The sequence below is a fragment of the Suncus etruscus genome, chromosome 4, assembly GCF_024139225.1.
Source record: "Suncus etruscus isolate mSunEtr1 chromosome 4, mSunEtr1.pri.cur, whole genome shotgun sequence".
Taxonomy (NCBI): Eukaryota; Metazoa; Chordata; class Mammalia; order Eulipotyphla; family Soricidae; genus Suncus; species Suncus etruscus.
The window spans coordinates 157969240-157989174 of NC_064851.1; the positions used below are offsets into that span (position 1 = coordinate 157969240).

At 45.0% G+C, this 19935-nt stretch overlaps 1 protein-coding gene across 1 annotated transcript in view; it reads left to right on the plus strand.

The window, feature by feature from the left end:
* Positions 1-19935, plus strand: part of ZNF608 (zinc finger protein 608) — a 114958-nt gene that overhangs the window by 83224 nt on the left and 11799 nt on the right.

The following is a 19935-nucleotide window of genomic DNA, read 5'->3' on the forward strand; positions in this document are numbered from 1 at the left end:
AGTGTTGGAGTCATTATCAGAAACCTAGTGTGGAAGAGGATTTGTTTTTGTGGTTTCAAATGACCTTTTGGTTATGGCAAGTTATTTAAAACCCCAGGTGGCAAGGTGAGCCCTGGCACAACCCCAGTGGCAGCAGACTCACAGGCTGAAAAAGACTTTTGTGTATCTCTATTTCCTGGCCATTGAGTTTGAGCTTCCTTTGAATTATCTGCTTGGTTTATAATCAAGACCACCCACCTGATTTTAGCCTACTGACTTTTTTCCCCTGCCTTTTTATTCCCTCAAGCTCACAGTGCATGTGTATTCATGTTTTTACTTTCCATTCACGGAGATCTCCAGCTGGGAAAATATAGTGTGTACAATACTCTCTGCCTTCAACTGACATTGCTCATAAATTGCAACAGAAACACTGCTATCAGCAGCTTAATAGCAGGTAGAATACAGCTCTACATATCAAGTCTCAGCAGGATACAGAAACTATGGTTACCAAATTTCCAAAGGAGAAGGAGAGGGAGTAGAAAGTTTTCCATCTAAGAATAACTGAAACAACATTGAAAATTGATTCACTGAAAGCAGCTCTTTGAAAAGGACTTTAAGGGCTGACTCAGTGGTTGCTCTGCCATTGAGTTTTGCTGAATTGTTACTTTTGAAGACCTCACAAGAGGTATTTGTGGTGTAGGGTAAATCTTTCCCTCCCTCCTTTCCTTCCTTCCTCCCTCCCTCCCTCCCTTCCTCCTTCTTTCCTTCCTTCTTCCTCCCTCCTTCTCACCTTCCCTCTCTCCCTCCCTCCATCCCTCCTTCTTCCCTCCCTCCTTCCTTCTTTCTTCCTCCCTCCCTCCCTTCTTCCTCCCTCCCTCCCTCCCTCCTTCCTTCCTTCTTCCTTCCTTCCTTCCTTCCTTCCTTCCTTCCTTCCTTCCTTCCTTCCTTCCTTCCTTCCTTCCTTCCTTCCTTCCTTCCTTCTCCTTCCCTTCCTTCCTTCCTTCCCTTCCTTCCTCCCTCCTTCCCTTCCTTCCTCCCTCCTTCCCTTCCTCCCTCTCGCCTTCCTTCTCCCCTCAAAGACCTTTGAACTATGCACCAAAGCCTGGCTGAGGAGCCCTGCCTCCAGCAGTGGAGATTCCAACCCTATTGGACTTTTTATCTTAACCTTGCTGGGTGACCTCCAGACTTTAGGCCTTCTGGTAAAAGATAACAAGTTCTTAATATTTCCGGTTCTGATGTGAAAATGGACACTCATTTATAAATCCTATTTCCACTTTTTTTGGGGGGGGCACACCCAGTGATGCTCAGGGGTTACTCCTGGCTATGCACTCAGAAATTGCTCCTGACTTGGGGGGACCATATGGGATGCCAGGGATCAAATCACGATCTGTCCTAGGTTAGCTCCAGCCCCTATTTCCGATTTTAAAGCATGTAATAAAATAGAAAACTGGTGCAGTGTGGGTGCTTCAGTGTGTCAGTCCATTTGTTTTATCTTAATCAGTGAGATTATTTTAGAAGCATTTTGAAAAGCTCCAAATTCCCCTTATGAAGAAAGGATTGCTGAGCCCCACCATCTTTTGTGAGTAGCCAGAGCTGTATTCTGCCTTTTCCAGAAGAGATTAGTGTGGATGGCTAAATAATTCTTTCTTTAAACCAAGTTAAGCTTTTGTATTAATATGCTGTCAGAGGACTTGTGCAGATAAAAGTTCTCAGCCTCAGTCTGGGTTCCTGGGGGGACTTTGTGAGGTATTAGTACCACAGCCCCACCTGTGGCCCCTCCCCGGTATGTTGGAAAGTGATGAATCAAAATCATTGTCTCCTGATTCTTTCCTGAAAAAAAAAAAACTGTCTGGTTTACACATATCTGATTTCATATGATGTGTATGTTTCTTTAAAGCCTGCCAGCCTGATTGCTGTGCTAAGAATTGCCTTCAGTGCTTTGAATACGACTAAGAATCAGTACTGTGTGTATGTGTGTGTGTGTGTGTGTATGTGTGTGTGTGTGTGGTTTTTGGGTCACACCCAGCAGTGTTCAGGGGTTATTCCTGGCTCCAGGCTCTGAAATTGCTCCTGGCAGGCACGGGGGACCATATGGGGTGCCGGGATTCGAACCGATGACCTCCTGCATGAAAGGCAAACGCCTTACCTCCATGCTATCTCTCTGGCCCCAGAATCAGTATTTTTAATAAGCGCTCAAGGGGATTTTTATCATCGAGCAAAGTTGGGAGAGCATTAGTGTCTGATAGACTTGGGTTTGAAACCCATCCATACTGTTCTCGAGGGGTGTGTGTATGCATTGTGTGACTGTGTGTAACTCATTCGTTGGTAGTTTATGCAGGAACCCATGCTTGGAGGGTTGCCTTAGATTTCCTTTAAAATTCAAGGTTGATTCTTTGTCTTTTTGGTGGTGTGGTGTGTATTTTTGTTTGCTTTTGGATGATAATCAGTTGTGCTCAGGGTTTACTTCTAGTTTTATGTCCAAGGATCACTCCTGACGGTACTCGGCATGGTGGTGGGGTGCTATATGCTAGGGACTGAACCAAGATTGCCCATTTGCAAGGCACGTAGAGCCCTAACACTGCAGCCCTGAATTGTGTTATTTGGAGTAAGGGTAGCAAACCTTATCCACCTGTTCTTGCCAGGCTTCTTGTCCACGTGCCAGCTCCCTTAGGCCTAGAAGAGGTGATGACCAACTGGCACACAGAGAAGCCCTCCTTTCTAAAGGACAGAAAATGCCAGTTCGCTCCCTGTAGTCCCTGTGCTCTCCCCCACCCCTGTGAATTTGTCAACCCAGTGTCTGGGAAAAACACATGAGGGATCCAGTTGTGGTTCGGTCTATGCTGAACCCCATCACTGAAGCTCTCTCTCTCAATAAGAGAACAAGCAAAGTGTGGACTCAGTGATCACCTATATGCTTTTGTGGTTGAAAGTGGCAAGACTTAGGGACTATATTCATTGAATGGGCATGTGATATGATGAAGTTTATTGTACCAATCATGTAGCTTGTCATACAGAATTTCCAAGTAAGTTCTTGATGTAGAACCTTATGTTCCTTGCTCATGGCCCCTCTCCCATTGAAGGCTCTAAATAAGTTTTCTAGAGCTTTCTGCCAGTGGACTCCAGGACGTAGTTACAGATTGGAGCCAGAGCTGGGTATTGATCCCTCTCTCAGGCACATCCCCAACCCCACGATCACCATTGGTTATTTGGGAGATTAAATGAGCTCAAGTTTGCCAGAGTTGGAATGGTACCTGACACAGAGACAGAGCTGGATGCACTTTTAAAGAGAGTAATACATGGAAGGGCAAATGCAAACCTGTGTTTGTGGAAGGCTGGTGGGAGGGAATTATGAGTTTGATGGGCCTGCTTCATTTCTCGGATTTGGGATCCCAGCCTAAGACTGTGGATCCCTCCACCTGTAGATACTGTGCTTCCTTGTGTGGTTGAAAGGGCCCTGTGGAATGTAAATGATTAGGGGCCTCCAGTGTGAATGAATGCTTTTGTAAAAGGTCATTGCCCCCATCCCCAGCTCCCTGTTCCAGGCCAGTAAACTTTCATTTATTTTATGAAATGACGGCTTGTGACTGACTGCATTTTAAGTAGAGTTAATTTGCAAGATAGATCCCACATTTCTCATGCACTCTGAGATCTTGCAAGATCATTTTTGCTTTCTATCAAATTGCTAATTTATATTGAGTCAATACATGGTCTGCTCCTAAGATCCTCCACTGGCTCTCCTTGTGCTCATGCTTGTTACTATTGTGGCCAGGCTTTTCTCTAAAAGCAAATTTGTTCCATTTTTAAAGTGACGTTGGTTTTACTTCGTATTGTAATTGTCTGTTTAGTTTGATTTATACCGTTTCTATTTAAAATTGTGCCTTAAGGCAGCTGGAGAAATAGTACAGCAGGTAGGACATTTTTTTGCATGGTGCTAACGCAGGTAGTTTCCCAGTACTGTCATCTGGCTCCCTGAGCCTGCCAAAACTGATTTCTGAGCACAGAGCCAAAGAGTAAGCCCTGAGTACTGCTGGGTGTGGCTCCCCAAAGAGAAGAAAAAAATAAACTTGGGCCTTAAGGTCACAGAAGACCATTTAAATTTAGGATCCAGGTACGCGGATTCTAATAGCTTCGATTTAACATTTAAAAATAAACTGATTTCCTTGTAGTATTGGAGAGAATGAGACATCCATAAGCATACCTGGGGAAAAAAAATCTTCCTGCCTCCCATATGGTACCTAGGAAGTCCCTATTAGAAGTCATGATCTTCACATTGGACTTCCTTCCCATTGACATGAATGGACTATGCATTGCATGTTCATCCATGGGCTCTGCTATCCACCAGACCCTGTCCCTAGGTCTCTAGCCAAAAACAGGTGTAACGAATGGTTTGCACCAGCTAGGCTCACAATAGGAAAACAGTGACTGTGGTTTTTACAGTTAATCATGAATATGCAACCTGGGATTTGCATAATTAAACAATAAGTGGAATAACTTCTTATCTCCTTGGAATCAGTTTCTAGTGACCACCAATGCAGATGGAAAACTATGGAAAAGTGGGACTTTAAGATTTACATCCTACAAATAAAATTTAGTTTCCCTGCAAGTCAGAGAAGGCTGTCATTTCATGCTGCCTAACCTTCATTGTCTATTTCCCTTTGGTACACACGCAAGCCGCCAAGAACGCGCAAACGTATGTCTCATTATGGGGAGAGAAAGCTTTCTGCTCTGTCAACTTTGTTTTATAAAAGCTCTGTTTTCTTTATTGCCTTTATCTATTACATCTGTAAAATTTATTTAAGCAATGACAAATCTCTCTTTGGGGCCCAGTGCCTGGGAGAGTGAGCACTGGCAGGCGATTGGGAGGAGATTTGTTGGGTGAGACTTTATTAAATTGCACAGAGCAGTGGGAGAGGCCAACGGTCTGCATCTGCCGTGGCTGGGCAGGTTATGGGCTGTGTTTAGAGCTTCTCCATCAGGTGAGCAACAAATGTACCTCATCAATTGCTTTCGTAATGCTTCAATAAAAGCGGATGGCTTTTGAAATCCCAGAGAAGAAGGGAGCTCCTCTGGTTTCTCTTACATGTGATATTACTTGTTTCACAAAAGTTTCGAAGAACCACCAAAAATTGGATGCACATATAACTGGTTTGTTTGTTTTTGGGTCACACCCGGCAGCGTTCAGGGGTTACTCCTGGCTCTATGCTCAGAAATCGCTCCTGGCAGGCTTAAGAGACCATATGGGATGCAGGGATTCGAACCGCCGTCCTTCTGCATGCAAGGCAAATGGTTGCCTTACCTCCATGCTATCTCTCCAGTCCATCAGATTATTTTTTAAAAATGCAAAGAATCCACTGTGGTGGCTCGTTAGGTAGCATCAGAATCAGCAATAATCCTTCAACGTTCAGCTTTCATGATTACAGTTTGATTTGTGTTTATGGTTATAATTTAATGTTTTATTGGCTTAGAATTTCTTTTGAGAAGCATCTCTTTGCAATGTTTGAAAAATGTGATGCTGACCATGAGAAGCTGGCAGGTGAAAATCAGTGTGCGGGACAGGCTAGGGGTAGGTGCTAGATAGGCAGGCTAGGGAATGGCCGGTGGCCATTCCTTTTGGTGATACAATGCTGGGGATGAAATTTGGGGCTCCTGTGAGTGACATGTTTGCTTCAGTTGGTCCTTTGAACCATCTTTTGGGCCCTAATCTGACCTCATGTCCTGTAAAATAGGTCAGGGAGCCTCGGGAATTTACAGTAAAGATGGAAACAGGCCCCAGGGTTTGCCAGGGGAAAAATGGGAGCAAAGCAGAGGAACCCATGACTGAATTCTGGTTCATGAAAGGGGCTGCATCACGGCTTTCTGAGGTCTAGGGAAGGAAGCTAGGTCTGGCAGTGGTGTGGATGGATTCTGGTATCGGAGTCTATGGTCAAAATGATGTGATTTGCTAACTGCAAAGATGTGGGAGCCCAAACAGAATAATTCAAGCGAGTCTTTTGAAACTATAGGAGGTTACACTTCTGTAGTGAGTTCCAAAAGCATCCTGGTATTTTTTTTGTTTGTTTGTTTTGTTTTTCTTTCTGTGAATGCCTTTGAATAAGCAGTTCAACAGAAAAAAATTGTAAAGGGACAGATTTCCAAGTGCTGTGCTTATGCACACCACTAGTGTCTGATGAAGTTCGTGGAATGATAGTGCAGCATGGTGGCTGTAGGACCAGAGAGGGCAAAGACCTTGATGCACTGTGTGTGAGTTTTCCAGCTTGTGTCTTCTTGTGTCTCCTAACCACAATCCATCCAGGCCTCCTGTGAGTTCTAACCCAGGGGTGGAACTGGGAGAAGTCTATGCCTTGAACTGAAATTCTTTTATCTGTGTGAGTTCCTGATGTTCTGCTGTGGGTTATAAGCTGAGGGGCCAGGACTGGACCACCTGAGTTCAGTCTTAGACTTTCCACCCCACAAGGGCCATTCATATCTAGTAAACAAGGGGTAAGGAAAGGATGGAAGCTCAGAGAGATCTGTGCCAGAACACTTTGCCATGTGAACTCCACATGGTATGTGCTGTATAGGGTTTCCTAGATCTATTTTTCTTCTCTACCCCCCTCCCAGGAGTAGTACAAATATTAACTACCTGTTGTATAAAATAATGCCTATTTTACTGGATTTGAATTGCCTTCTTTGAAGCTTCAGGGGAGGACCCCACGTTCAAAGATGCTTTTCTCTCTCTATTTAAGAAATTGGATTTCCCAGCTGTTAATATGTGATATATCCTTGAAATTATCCAGCTACCCATTTTCCAACATTTTCCCAAAATTTGGGGGATAGGGAGTCCTTGTGTTCATTGCTGGCCTGGTCTGGGTCCCTGGGTGTCCCCATCCTTATAGGCTCCAGCCCTCCCTTCTCCCCAAATCCTCTCCTCCAAAGGCCTATTGGGATAAGAAAACATGGTTTTTCTTTTAAATAAAATCCGGAAGCCTTTATGGCAGTGGTTCTGCAACCCCTTTGGAGTTATAAATTCTTCAAAGGAAGCCTGAGCGTGTTTTGTTTTGGTGTTTGGTTTGTTCCTTTTGTCCAATCCTAACATATCAACCAGTTTCAAGTGGAAAAGACTGTTAGTTTGAACAAGGGCACTAAAAATAAATAATAATAATGTTCTGCCCAATTTTCTATCAATTTTTTTTTACCTATACCAATCTTTGAGAATTGCCATGACAATAATGTTTAATCCTGCCAGGTGTTAGCTTTGTCCAGCCAAATATGTACAGGTTGCATTGGTATTTGATCCAGTAATTTATGAGATGTGAGATACAAATTGAGTCTAGTATGGGGGGGGAGAGGGGGAGAGAGAGAGAGAGAAAGAGAGAATTCTGAAATTCCAGAGAAAACTACAAAGCAACCTAGAAAAATGAGAAATCTTTCAGGTCTTCCTTTGGTGAAAGAGGTATATAAAAGGCATCTGACGATGAGCAGCAATTAACAGTGCATTACTTTCTGGAAAAGACTTCAAGCGGCTGCCCTGCAGGTCAGAGTCAATAAAGACTGAGTTACTAACAATAGCCTTTCTCTCCTGCTGAAGCCTTGGACTTAACCCTAACTTCATCAGACTGGAGCACCAGAGAATAATGTGAACAATAGGGAATCTTGGAGGCTGACTTGGGCCTAGTGCTGGGAGACTGTAAAAGCTGTCAGAGCCGGAGATTGATTGGCTCTCACGCCTTCCTCCCCAGTGCAAAGCACTAATGTTCCAGCCGCTTTGGAGTGGGTTGATGTGCCACCTGGGGTCAGAACTTATCTGCCTGTGGGGCTAATGTTTCAGATGAGGCCAGAGTGCAGTCAATAATTTATATGGAAATTTTTGCTTCTAGTCACTGAGAAGGCAAGTTGGATGGGCATTCTTGTCTGTCCAAAAAGGACGTTGAGAGCCACTTCTGATCCCCTGGTAAACATATTCATTGAGTGCATGACTAACATTTAAGGCAAATGTGAATTGAAGATTCACAAGAAGTTGTCATCAGGGAGTATCTGTTTAGCACCTATCACGGGGAACCACACGTTAGAGGTCAACAGATGAAATGGGGAAATGAAAAATGAGCCACTCGGAATTTATGAAAGGACAAGAAAGTGAGGGTGGAAGAACACTGCCACTGGTGGTGGGTGGATGTGGTGTGGTAACGAGTAACATGGTGTGCCTAAAACATTGCCGTCAAGGCTTGAGAATTACAGCACCAAAATCACCATGTTTTTTGTCAACTAAAAAAAAAAAATTGGAAGAGATTTGCTCAGGAGTATACAAACCAGGTGAGACGCAGTCAGAACAAATTTGAAAACCTACATTCTACCAGAGAATGTGGAGGCCATAATCACTGAAATTGGGGATCATGGGACTCATGAGATCATGAGTTGAGCAAGACCCAGAATTATGTGGGAAGAGAATTAGATTTCAGTGAGATGTCTTGAATATGCTCCATCTGGTTTTCAGGAAAATGGATCCAAAAGTTAGCTTAGGTGACGTGTGTGTGTGTGTGTGTGTGTGTGTGTGTGTGTGTGTGTGTGTGTGTGTGTGTCTACATAAACACGCACTAGATAGAAATAGACAGCAAAGCAGGGACACTGAGGGAGGCTAGACAATCAATAACCAGCTCAGTTTTGTTCTGCTCGGGCAAAATGCAGCCTTGCTCCAATAAGCGCTGACAAAGGCCCCTTTCCCTTCGCCCTGCTCTCGAAGCCACTATTAGTAATGCTTCATTAGGCTTGTTTACAGAAAAGAGCTGGTCTCTAAGCACGTTATTGAAATAACTTGTAACTCTGTTGGGCTTTTTTTTTTTTTCTCTGAAAGATAAGAACTTTGGAATGTGGACTGGGGAGGATGGAAAGGCAGATGGGGGAGATGAACTGGCACACTCCCCCCCTTCACCCCAGGGCCTGACTGCCTGTAAGCACCTGTGCTGTGTTCAGCAGACTTGGGAAGTTTGATTCCACCACTTGAACTGGGGTCAGGTGTTCAGTACTCTTTGCTATTCCTGTAAACTAAGTGCAAGATTTCCTAGTGTACCCCGAGTGCAAAATCCTCTTCCTGGGTTTTAAAACTTCTTTCCGGGGCCGGTGAGGTGGCGCTAGAGGTAAGGTGTCTGCTTTGCAAGCGCTAGCCAAGGAAGGACTGCGGTTAGATCCCCTGGCGTCCCATATGGTCCCCGCAAGCCATGTGATTTCTGAGCGCTTAGCCAGGAGTAACCCCTGAGCATCAAATGGGTGTGGCCAAAAAACAAACAAACAAAAAAAGATTAAAAAAAACAAACTCCGTTCCCTGTCTGGCTTCACTGTGGGACTGTGGGGTGGTAAGAGGAAACACTCTTTGCTTAGAAAACTTTCTAAACTGGTTGAAACAGGTGGAGGATCCAGAAATGAATAAAATATCCTGGATGTGTGGGGGTTTTCAGCCTTTCGTATTGTACAAGACATTTCCACCCCCACACTTATTCTCCCCCCCACCCCCTTCTCTCCCCTCCTCCTGAGGGTTTTATCTGGAGAGCTGGCAGCAGAGCTGCATTTTTTTCTGGTTTGGTTGGTCGGGGAAGAACACACCAACTGTGCTCAGGAATTGGATGACCATATGTGGTGCTGGGGATCAAACCTGTTTCTGCCTATCTTCAGCCTGGGACCTGAGGATATGAGTGGGCAGGGTAGGGGGTTCCACAGAAGGGTAAACCAGGGCTGTAGAGATAGTACAATGGGTTGGGCACTTTCCTTGAACACTGCCAACCCAGACTCAACCCCCAGTATCCAGTATGGTCCCCAACTCCGTGCATAACCCACCTACCCTCACCCTAGTCATTTTCTTTTCTTTTCTTTTTTATTTTTGGTTTTTGGGCCACACCTGATGGCATGCAGGAGTTACTCCTGGCTCTGCACTCAGAAATTACTCTTGGCAGGCTTGAGTGACCACATAGGATGCCAGGAATCAAACTTGGGTCAGTCAGCCATGTACAAGTTAAACACCCTATCTGCCCCATCCTAGTGATTTCTCGGTGCAGAATCTGTAGTAGTGTTGGGCATCACTAGGTGTGGGTCTCCAAAATAACCAAAACAAAAAATGGAAAGCCAAGGTGGACCATTTATTTGGTGGGTTCCTGCTCGTACCACATAAAGCACACCTTATTGATAACATCCCTGTTCGATAGACAAGAAACTTCAGACTCCTGCAATCTTGAATTCCGAAGGCATTCAAGAAGGCAGCATCAGGGAAGTAAACTTTAGGCCCAACAGATCTGTCTCCGTCTCCAAGATCGTATGCTGGTGGGAGCTGAGGGTGGCCATCTGCTCCGCCTCACCTGCCTTCCTGCTTCTTCCCATGTCCATACATGCAATTTCTGTGGACTTGCTCATCAGACTCTTCTGGAAAGAGCAGGGATGGGAGAATGAACCACCCCCACCCCCATGCACCCCATTGCCTCTCATGGTGAGGGACATGAGCTAGATTAGATTCCCTGACATTCATTTTGTTTTAAAGATGGTGACATTCTAGTGACTCAAAACACTGGACCCTTTTGTAGGTCAGGAGATGATCTCAGTGGCTATAGAACAAGTTCTGAATGCAGGAGGCCCAGATTCATCCCTAGTTCCCAGTCCCCAGCACTGCAGAAAAGCACAAAGCTGGGATTAGTTACCTGAGTCAGCCATAAGCTATGGCCCCAAAGCCCTACCCCCAAAGTACCCTGTTGTGCTGAGAACACACACACACACACACACACACACACACACACACACAACGTAGATGAAGTTTCCTGTTTTTCAGTTGTTATTGTAAGTTGTAAATTTAAGATAAAATTTCAGTCAGTAGAATCGTAGCAGTTATCGTCTCCAGTAAATGCCATTGGCCTTTGTGAAGAATGGCTTGCTCTAAGGTTAGGTGATTTATGGGGACACAGCTGGTGGCCAGCAGCCTGTTCTCCTGGGTCCCCTAGAGCTGGAACGGACCCAGGGCTGGCACAAAGGCAAGTAAGTAAGCACTCTGCCTTTAAATAAAGCATCATAATTGATGTGGAGCTTGTGCTCGGGCCCAGTGAACCCCATGCCTCAGTAGCAGCCTCTGATGTGGAGCGTTGTTGTCAATTGGTTCCTACTGTCTCTCTGTATCACAAGACTGTGAGTGGCAGGAAATCACTTTAGAGCACAGCCCTGTTGGCTGTTGTTTTATTACATGTATTTTGACAAGAAGCCCACTGGAGTTTCAGCCTGAACACGACTCATCCCTATGTTGATCTAGAATTTGGTCAGGAGGAGCTAGCTACCTTTAGTAGGTTGAGGGGAGGAATACCTCCTGGTGTCCTTACCTCTCCCAAGGCATCTGAGGTCTAACATTCATTCTCCCACCTAGCTTAGTCTTCCCAGGTCCCTTTGCCTCCTTCTCAAGGCTTTTGCCATAGGGAAGCACTGGACAAGAAGCAGACTGTTCACTGCACCAGAGAATAACGAAGTGACAGTTAAATAACTGACTTTCCATTCATCACACCCCCCTCTGCTGCTTCTTCCCTTTAACCTAAGATGCTTTTTTAGGGAGAGCAGCCTAAAGTGGAGAATATTTGCTTCAGAGATGGTTGGATTGGTTCTGGGGTTTGCTGTCCCTCTATCTGGTTGTGGAGTGAGCCTGACCCTGTTTGTTGTTGTCGGAAAAGATCCTGTACTGTAATTCATATTAAGTGCAGGAAACAACTGTGCCCGGAGATGGCAGGGACGGCCATGCTTTCAGTTGCTTATCTTGAGTGGCATGAAAGTGTGAGTGAAAAGATTTTGTTTCTGTCTCTTTCTAGGGGATCCTGGCCATTTGCTGCCAGCCGGGGTCACTTATACAGAGTATTGGGCCCCAAAATAGACTCCTTGAGAAAGGGTTGTGTGTTGGAAGGTTTAAAAACAAGAAAGTCACATGTTCTCCTGGCTCATAGCAGTCCTAGTTCAATGAGTATCAAATACCTTTCCAATTTTTTGTTTAATGGTTTCATGTAAAGAATGAATCAAAGGCGGGGTGGGGGGGGGGCACAAGTGAGTTCTGTGACAGTCAGCACTGAGCCCTTTTCCAGGGAAGGAAGGGAGGAGATGAGGGAGGGCTGATTCTGTTTCGTTCTGACTTTGTATTTCTTTTCAGTGTTATTTCCTGCCTATTGGCTGACTTTTGGAGGATCACAGTCAGGAAATTTTCCCCACCTGGAGGGTGAGGGGCCTGCAATGTGAGGTTTTTGATGCAACCCAACTCAGACACTGAAGCATGATCCAGGGTTTTGTCCTCTTCCTCCATCATCCTACCCATTGCCAGGGAAACCACTTCTGGTAGGGAATGGTGTGTGTGTCAGGGCAATGGATTATGCAGTCTCCAGGTTTTTAGAAACTGGGTTTTAGGAATTATGGCGTGTCCTAATTAAAAGAGAATGGCTAATTTTCTGTTGTCAGAAATTGTTTCAAGTTCCTTTTGCAGCTCTTTATTTTCTACTGTTTTCGCTCGTCTCTTTCCATAATGCCACTTCTGACATCTCGTAAATAGGAAACTTGCTTAAACATAAAATATTTCTGCAGTAAGTATTCTTCAGTTAAGCTCTGATGATCTGTTTTGCTCCGGAGCCGTGAGCAGTGTCATCAGTGCCTGAGCTTGTCTCCCGTATGGTCGGCGGAAATAGGGCAGCACCCACTTATGCTGGGCAGGCTGCCATGCAAATGCAAGGGACAGCTTCAGAATTCCCAGAGGTGCCTTACAAAGGCCTTATTTCTGCTCCCTCTTCTTACCAACAAGGCTTCTTAGCTGGCCATTGTGTTATCTAGAAGTGGGAAAGGATAATGTTACTAGGGAGGCAAGAAAAGAAAGGCAGCCAGAGCTGCTTTTAGCTGACCAGTCAACTGGATATTGACCACCTGTCTTCATGGGAAAGAAATAGATGGCAGTGAATAAGCGAGAGTCGAGTTTTCCAAGAAGCTCAATGATTTTCCCAAATCAATACAGCTCATCAGGTCTCAGAACAAAGGCTGCGGGGAGGTGACAGTGATGGAAGTGGCTCTGTGTTCTTTGTGTATTAAACCATAAGACCCAGGGGGGAAAACAAGGTTTCTTTAGCCATGGTTTGGGGGGTTGTGGGAGGGAAGTAATTCAGTGTATTTAGGACAACAGGGTAAGGATCCTTTCAGCATTGAAAAAGATCTCTATAGATTGTCTCCTGATGTGCAAATAAATGTAGTTTTGAAAGAGATACCACAGCCAAATAAGAAAAAAAATACCATCTTTTCAAATGTAGATGAAAACAGCAATTTTTGCTTCTGCTTTTCTTTGCCTTTTTGGTATTGGTTTAACATATTTATTTGAAATAAGACCTTATTTTTTTTCTTATTTATGGACAGGGTTTTTAGATGCCCCCCAAAGAAAAGTCTCTCTGTTCAGATTAACCTCTGGCGAATAAAGAATCTTAGCTCTCCTCCTATGAATGGACCTTGTTCCCCGTGCCCTGAAAAATAACACCAGCCCCTAGTAGGAATGCTGAAACTGTCATCTGAGAGGTTATAATTAACGTGGAGAGCACAGTGCCCACGATATTCCAGCCACCAGCAGCGAAGATCTATCCAAACCAGCAATTTTTTTGCCCTCCTGTCCTTTCATCTCTGAGCTCACTTTGCTTTCATAAAGTAGTACATTAACACCAGAGCAGCGTGTCTCTGGGGTTTATGGCTCGGATGGGGCACACTGAGGCATAAAGTGTTTCATTACACTTCCCTTTGTTAGCGCTGCCCTATCTCCTGAGCTCCGTTGCCGAACACTATTTGTTCAGATAAAGCCCAATGTTCAGGTTGACTAATCGCAGCACTGTGTTCCAGATGGTTTGATTACAGGATGTGGTTAAAATGACTCTTCAAACATTCAGCCCAGCAGTAGGGCTCTTTAATAAAAAAAAAAAAGGGGGGGGGCAAGAGACTGAATTTTCAGGTCATGTGCTAACACTTGCCTCATGCTCCTCATAGACTTGGATAGGTGACAGGGAGTCTCTGCCTTTTCACCAGCAGATAACTGGCAAAACAGTTCATAACAGAAGATAACAACAGCAGATCACTGGTAACCACAGTTGTAATGTCAAACTTCCCCGACTAATTATAAACCCAGCTTTGTCCTTTGAAGAGAGAGGCCCTTGTGAAGGTTACTGGCTCTGAAAGTCAGAATGGTTAACAAATGTACAGTTCCTACTCGGCTTTTTTCAATTAAAAAATAAGCACTAGTATCCCAACCGCAGTAAATTAGAGGGAGAAGGGAGTTGAGTTCACAGGAACTGAGGCTACATCATACCTTGTATAATCAGCACTTTGTATTAAAAATAGAAGCTAACACGATCTCCAATAATATGGGCTTTATCTTGTACTCATGAATTGGCACATGGCAGCGTTTTCATTGTGACTAATGTTTCTTCTGAAAAAATGTATAAAAGGAAAGAAATGTGTAAGTTTAGAAAAATGATGGCACAGATGGGTCACATTTCAGTGCTGTTAGAGGAGGTCTGTTTTCCGCATGAGCACACACCAAGTCCATCCAGATGTGGCAGTCTGAATGAGCATTCTTCCTCCTCCCCCCCCCCCAAAAAAAAAAAAACAACTATGCTTGATTCCAAATTTGGCATTTGCAGTGTTTGGCAAAGACCTCTGTCCCAGGGATGAAGTGCTTTAAAGACTCTGAAACAGTCTTTCAACTTGAATACAAACAGTTCTGCAGATCCGCTGGGAAATCAGACATTTGTCCAGTTCTTGGGGAAACATCTTTCCAAATACCAGAAACAATCATTTATTAGCCATATTTATAACATCTTTGTAACAAAAAGATCTCTCTGTGGAGAATTTCTGTCATCCACAAATGAGTGGAAGATTTAGGCCTATTGAAAGTGGATGGCAGGAGCACAAGGAAGGGAAGTCGTTGAGAAGGATTCAGAGCTTGAGACCATGCTGACTGATCTCAGAGTTCTTGGGCATCTCTGATTTGGACATGCAGCTAGCTCAGTGCCCACAGGTGTGGCCGGAGCATACACAGCTCCTGGCCTCGTTGGAAGTTAGGCCTGCTGCCTGTGTGAGATTAGTGTTGAGTGGGGAGCTTAGGGGGCCAGACGCTGTCTCAGCTGGATTCAGTTTGTTGTTCACCTAATACCTAATGGTGTGGTTTTCTTATGAGATGGCGGGAGTAGAAAATCTTGCTCTTCTAAGCCAGGGGAAGGAGACTGAGCTAGCTCTCAGTACTTCTCTCTTTCCCAATTGACCATAAAGGAGACTTTGGGATGCAAGTCCTTCTTTTCCAACACAGAACTAGGGCCTGGGGCTATATTTAAGGTACAAAGAGTAAGGGAGGCTCTAGCTATGGACTCTGGAAAATGGGGAAATAGGGATTCTGGTAAGCTGCTGGGGTGCAGTGTCCTGGGACCAGGACATGAGGACAGAGCAGGGAGAGGCTGGGGTGGGATAGGTAGATATGTGTGTGTGTGTGTGTGTGTGTGTGTGTGTGTTTGGGGGGGGTGGGCGTGCGTGCATGCAGGTGCGCAAGCATGTGTCTGGAGGAGAGGTTTCAGTGAGGTGAGAATGTGTGTCCTGTCCCCAGTTCTAATCCTTGGGAACTTGGACTATGGTACGTATGTCTTACGGTTTTAGGGGACTTAAAAGTTTGGCATGAAGAATGATTAAAAGAAGACACTAGTTGGAGCAATGGAGAACTGGTTGTAGATAAAGTCTTTGTCTTGGCTCTGTACAATGTTTCCTGGTGACTAACATGCTTGACAGTCTCTGAGGGCTTCTCAGAAGGCCCAGACAACCTGGAGCAATTCTGGGAGCTGTTGAAAAACACCTGAGCACTGGAGGAGGAAGAGGACCCCTTTTGCTATCACAGACACCCTCCATTCCATGTACAGAACTTCTTCTTGCATAGCTTCAGGGCTTTGGCCTCAGGAGTCCCTTATGAGCTATATCAACTTTCCCATACACCTTGTTCATTCCTGTTCCCCAAATGGGGCACTATATGTTTATTTGTGCTGCAGTGGCTTACTCTAAATTCGTCAAATGGGGCCAGGAGGCAACAAAAATGCTTGGCAGCTTGCTGGGACACTGAGCTGACACGGACCCACCTAGAAAAATAATGAAACTAGTGATTATTTAGTCCTTGGAGATGAGGGGACCCTTTTGGTTTGGAGAGGCGGGTGTGGAGAGCTCAGATTATAGAATATTGGCTGTATTCTTAGTGTCCTATAAGTCTTATGCCTTTGGGTATGGAGCCTCAGTACAGAGAAGAGAACCCTGCATAGTGAATGCCTGCATACCATCTCTTGCCTGCTTCGGCCATATTCCTTATTTACTGGGAACTCTTCAAATAGTTGTCATGGAAAGGGAGAGAAAGTGCAAAGAGCTGGAGTTTATGCTTTGAAGGGAGGCCTAGGTTTGTTCCCCAGCATGGTCCCCTTACCAGAAACACCACCAGGAGCTGGACTTAGCCAGAGAGCAAGGCCAGGTGTGGCCAAGAAGACTAAGTCCTCTTCCTTCACATGTACCCCACAAAAATGTTACAGGCCAGGCACGAGCTCTTTGAGAATGTCCAAGCCACAGCAGAAAAGGGTGATGACTGAGCTGGTGGGCTAATTGAGAGCAGAAAGATGAGCAGGACTTGGATAAAGCACCTCCAGCACCTTGGCTCACAGGCTAGGCAGGACATTAAAAGAATGTCCAGTTAGAATGGACATTTTAATGTACATTAAAAGAATATGCATCTACAAAGAAACTCTTTTAGAATAAACATAAGACTTATTTCCAGGGGCCGGGTAGGTGGCGCTGGAGGTAAGGTGTCTGCCTTGCAAGCGCTAGCCAAGGAAGGACCGCGGTTCGATCCCCCGGCGTCCCATATGGTCCCCCCCAAGCCAGGGGCGATTTCTGAACACATAGCCAGGAGTAACCCCTGAGCGTCAAACGGGTGTGGCCCAAAAACCAAAAAAAAAAAAAAAAAAAAAAAGACTTATTTCCAGTATCTACAAGCAAGACACTTAGCCCAGATTTTTTTTTTTGTTTTCTTTTGTTGGGGGAGGCCACACCCAGAGTGGTGCTCCAGTTTACTCCTGGTTCTGTTCTCAGGGGTCTCTATTGGGGACCATAGAAGATGCAGGGGATTTAACCTGGGCTAACCACATATACGGCAAGTGCCCTACCTGTACTAGTACTGAGATAGTGCCTCTGTACTATCTCTCTGGCCCTTCGCCCAGATTTATAAACTAGGAAACATATACATTAAAGGGATTTTAATTTTCCCCTGGGGTCTCATGTCTTTAAAAATTACAGGCTGTTTTTTTCTATTGCTCTGGGCTACAAAGTGGTCACAATGGTGAGACATGGGTAGAATGATATTTGCATCTTTTACAGGATCACCTCCCCCTTTTCCCTCAGTCCTCTCCATGGGGTATTGTCTAAGCATAGGCTTCCTCCGGGAGAAACCATATACGTGGTCTTTGATAGGAGAAGCATTTCCTTGTAAAGCGGCAGATGTGGCCACAGAAAGGTGGTGTGTTTCCAAATGACTTGTAGGCAGACATAACACTCCCGTGGCATTGTGTAGCCGGCTCGTGCCTATCAGGAAAAAATAGACATGAGCACACTTATTTAATTAGCACTATTTGATGGAGACCGTTCAAGATCTCCCCGGGAGTAGAGCGTTTATTTTGAGCATTTTAAGTCTGGAAGCCTTCTAGAAACATACAGCTACCATGAGCGAGGCCCCTTGAAGTTGAAAATGGACCTTTCCCGGGCAGGGTTTCGTTGCCACTGAGTGATGCCAATCACACTGACCCCTATCCTCTGGGCTAAGAGAAGAGGCCAAGGTCTGCTGGTGTGGCTTCTATCCACAGCATCAGTTGTACAGGGTGGAAGTTGAACCTTTGCAACTGCTGCTCCTAACAGTAGCCCCACACAGCCCATGATGAATTGCTGCTCCTTTGACATGGCTCCCTTGCTTTGCTCTCCCACCCCCTCTTCCCATGTCCCTTTGTCCTGTTGCAAGGCCACCATTGCGGGACATAATGGGCTGGTGGCCATCCAAAAGGGCCGTCGGCACAGGGGCCAGGGCTGCTTTGGCGGAGGGCGCTTAGCTGGGCCCACAAGCCCTCTGAGGCTAGGAACCCCATCCCTGTGCCAGCCGAGCCCCCTTTATTTCAGTCCTGGCTTGCTGCTCCCTGGGCCGCCCTGGGCCCAGCCAATCGGACGCCAGCATTGCCTGCCTGCGCGGGCCAATGGGCAGCCAGCTTTTGCTGGAAATGCGAAACCCTTAGGGGGAAAGCAATAACAAAAGCCTTTGACTGCAGACAAATGTTAAGTGTCTGTGCAGACTTTTCCTGTTTTTAATTTTATTACTGCAAGAATGGAGGGCTTGTTGTTTCTTTCATGTTTCCTTTCAAGCAATTTTAATTATACATTTGTGCTACATCAGGGACTCTGGAACGCAAGTGATTCAGCCTATTGCGTCCAAAGCTAAAATGCACTCACCTTCTGGCAATACAGATATTTTCCTTGCACTGTAAATATAGCAGACATGCCGAAGAATTTTAAGCAGCTGCAAAGGTCTTTGGCACCACACACACAGTGCCCCGGAGAGCAGATGATGAGAAAACCAGCTCGACCCTTCCTCTGGCTCCCAGCCCCTCCCTTTTCCGGAAGGGATGTGTGGTCATAAGAATGTTGTCCTCGTATTGTTCTGTCTTGTGCAAATTTGGACCAAATGCCTAATTACCATTCATTCCCTTCTCAGTATGGAGTTTTATACTCAATGGTTTAATTCGGTTGCTGCTGTTGTTCTTTTCGGGAGGAAATTACAGTGGAATCAATGTGATTTAAGAGATTTTTGCTTAGCGCCTCCCTTGCTATGGGGTGAATTTAGTTGTCACTTAAGTAATAGTAATATAGACCATCTGGGAAACAACTTGACAATCTTTTTCGTCAAGATTTGTCAGGTAAAAATATTTCCTTCCCCACTGCTTAAGTTCCAACTATGAAAATATTTAACCCAGTTCTCTGGGAACTGAGGCTTAACTTGTGAGGTATGACCTGGTCATAAAGGAACCTAATACAGGCTTTCTGTAAAATTCAAAATGGCAGGAGCAAATGAAAAACCAGCAAGATAAGACTCGGAGTAATGTCCTTTGAATGTTCCAAGACTGAAGAGGGGCAGGTATAGGAAAGAAAACAAAGGCTTTTCCTAAATATTTCTCTCTTTAATGCTTTACATAGTCTCCAAAACCTAGATCTTTAAAAAAAAAATATGCCTTAAAAGAGTGTCTTAAAAAAAAAAAAATACGGGCCCGGAGAGATAGCACAGCGGCGTTTGCCTTGCAAGCAGCCGATCCAGGACCAAAGGTAGTTGGTTCGAATCCCGGTGTCCCATATGGTCCCCCGTGCCTGCCAGGAGCTGTTTCTGAGCAGAGAGCCAGGAGTAACCCCTGAGCACTGCCGGGTGTGGCCCAAAAACCAAAAAAAAAAAAAAAAAAAAAATACATGGCGTTTGTCCTGTACAGAAATAAGAGGATGTTGTGCTTTGTTTCCCTGTGACATTTGGTGTATCCAGTGCACTAAAGTTGAGTAATTCACAGATGCAGTGCTAAATGAAATTGCCTGTCTGCAAAGCAGTTGGGAAAAGCAGAATGACTCTCAGGAAGCAAATGTGTTGGTTTTGAGATATTTTTTTTCTAATCCTCTGTGTCAAATGCTTACTAAAGTTGATTCTAAAGATAACCTTAAGAGCAATCCTGTTGTACACATTTACTTTCTTAAGAGGACTATTTTAGGAGTCCTTAATATGAAACGAGACTAAACAGTGAAATGGATACTGTACCAGAGCTGATACTTGTCTCACAGAGCCTGAGAGGGCAGGATTAGTCGATTGTCTGCTAGATGGTTCCGAAACACCACCACCTCCTTCCTCTGTGTGTGGGTAGATAA